The sequence below is a fragment of the Lepus europaeus genome, chromosome Y (genome assembly GCF_033115175.1).
Source record: "Lepus europaeus isolate LE1 chromosome Y, mLepTim1.pri, whole genome shotgun sequence".
NCBI classification, from domain to species: Eukaryota; Metazoa; Chordata; class Mammalia; order Lagomorpha; family Leporidae; genus Lepus; species Lepus europaeus.
The window spans coordinates 32,548,202-32,550,976 of NC_084851.1; the positions used below are offsets into that span (position 1 = coordinate 32,548,202).

At 43.8% G+C, this 2,775-nt stretch overlaps 1 pseudogene; it reads left to right on the plus strand.

The window, feature by feature from the left end:
• Positions 1-248: 248 nt before the first annotated feature.
• Positions 249-2,168, plus strand: LOC133754197 (nuclear receptor subfamily 2 group C member 2-like; annotated as a pseudogene).
• The last annotated feature ends 607 nt before the right edge of the window (positions 2,169-2,775 follow it).

The following is a 2,775-nucleotide window of genomic DNA, read 5'->3' on the forward strand; positions in this document are numbered from 1 at the left end:
CTGGGACCACACCAGGCAGTGCCCAGGGCCCACTCCCCGGGCCTACCCCCCTTCACTACAGTGTCACCTCTCTCCTGTGGCCCCACAAGCCCATAGTCTCAGGCTCCTGCCATCCTATTCAGGGAGCCCAGTCTCACTGCTCTGGGCCCTCTCTTCCAGGAGCTGCCTGCTGCCTACATGGGACCTGCTTCTAGGCCACTTTTGTGCAAAATCCTGAGGTTCTCTAATGATCTTGCTTCATCTTGGCTACAAATATGGAGGGGCTGGTTCATCACAGAGTGAGGACCCACAAGTGGTTGAATTACCACCTACACAGATCTCTCTGCCAGAATCTCCAAGGGATGACCAGCCCCTCCCTGTGTATCCAGATCATTACACCAACTCTGCTGGTAGCCTCTCCTCAGCACATTCAGACTGTGATGGACCAGCTGACAGGACAGATGACACAGATAGTCACAGCAGTGGATGCCTCTGGATCCCCCAAAGAGTAGTTCATTCTCACTGGTCCAGATGGAACAGGAACTGAGATGGTAATCCTGGCTTTCCTGGAGACATCCAGCACAAAGCAGCTCATATTCAATACCTGAGACAACCTCATTCCTGGCAGGATTCAGATGGTCATGGATTCTGCTTTTGTGGAGCAATTGCTGGGCAAGATGGGCCTATAGCAGCTCCAGGTGGTGGAGTAGTGTGTGTTCTGTGGTGACAAAGCCACTGGCCATCACTACATGGCTGTCAGTTGTGAAGGTTGCAAAGGTTTCTTTAAAAGGACCATGCAGAAAAATTTGCCAGAGCAACCAAGACTTTGTCACCAACAAACATCACTGCAATCACTGTCGGTTTTTCTGGCTGAAAAAATTTTTGGCTATGGGTGTGAAAATGGAATTTATGCAGTGTGAACAGAAGCCCATTGATATGCATTGGGAGAACGAAATGTGCTGCTTCACCTGAGAAAATCTATATCCAGAAGGACCTGAGAAGTCCTCCAATAGCCACAAAACATTTGTGGCAGACAAAGATGGAGCAAGGGATGCTTCTGAATATCTAGCAGCCTACATCAGGATGGCACAGTTCTCTTAGCCATGACTCCACAGCAGAAACAAGCCAGGGAGCTTAGACACACTGGCAAACAGTGATCTCCCTTGCTAAGTGAATCCTTGAACAATGTTGACACTTTCAAAAACTAGCTAGAGGACCAGTCTGCAAGTGAGATTACATGGGCCTTTGATATTTTATCTAAAGCACTTAATACCACATACAACTCCTGGCCTCCAATCCTGGTCAAAGACAGACACCAGTGGAAAGGGGAGCATCCACGTTACCAGCAGACACCAGTCAACACCCATCAATGAGGTTTAAGGCCCTCTCCTCTCAAACACATCCCTTACATTTAAGCTGACAATGCCCAGACCAATATTTAAATCCCAGTGGAAAAAACAGGCCATCAAAGAAGGAGGTACCTTTCTCTGAAGGGAGGAGAGAACTTCCACTTTGACTCTGACCCTATCGGAATAAGATCAAAGTCTGCAAACCCTAAAGGCTTCCATAGCCTTGGCAGCTCATGACAAGACCCTCAGGTGATTACTGACATCATAATTAAGAGTGTCAATTTTTAAATCAACAACAGGAGTCACTGTGCACTTACTCACCATGTAGGATCTCTGTCCTTAATGTGTTGTACTATGTGAATTAATAGTATAACTAGTACTTTACACTTTGTGTTTCTGTGTGGGTGCAAACTGTTGAAATTGTTACTTAGTATATACTAAGTTGATCTTCTGTATATAAAGATAATTCAAAATGAATCTTGATGTGAATGGGATGGGAGAGGGAGTGGGAGATGGGATGGTTCCAGGTGGGAGGGAGGTTATGGGAGAAAAAAGCCACTATAATCCAAAAGTTGTACTTTGGAAATTTATATTTATTAAATAAGTTAAAAAAAAGAAATACCTCAATGTGTACTACATCTACAAGTCTATTTCCCTCTGGTTCTTCCTCTCCATGCACTGGGCCAGTTCACTACAAGCATTTCAGACACTTGGTCAGCACTGTAACACAGCCTACAGTGGGGCTGCTGGAATGACCTCTTCACTCTGGGTCACGAGTCTCTCCTTTGCGTGTTTTCTCAAGCAGCACACCAAGGAGTCTCAGAGAATTTAGAGAAATGATCAAAGGCTGAGTGACAACTCTGGGACTGTTTTGTTGAGATAAGCCACTTTATTTTTCAAGCAAGTTATATAGAACCTAGTATCTGAGGTTTTACAGAGAGGCTTTGTTTTCCAGAAAACGGCAACATACATCAGTAAGAACTTAAGTTGTGAGAGAGGAAACAGATGGAGACATCCACAATAGTAAGAGAGGAGGATGCTGTGTGCTTCTCCCAAAGCCAGCTTCCCTATAGTTCCACACAGCATTCTGTGGAACTAGAACGGAGTTCACTGTGTTTAGTGCCCTCCTCACGTGTGCAGACAAGGAGCCTCAAACTTGTCAACACTGTGGCTATCTTGTTCCCCAACATTTCCTCCATTCTTTTTATTTTGTAATAATACAAAGTGAATATTGGGATTTATGAACAGTAGAGAGTAGTCACCAAATTATTTTATGAAAAATACTTAGAATAATGATAGTAGCACCCCACAAAGTAAGATTTTCCAGACTTATTTGATGTAAGCCATTATTAAAATTATTAACCTAATTTGTGAACATTAGTAGCATCTACATAAATTTTAGCCAAATCATAAATATGTTTTGTTGAATTTGCAATCCCTTGCATTT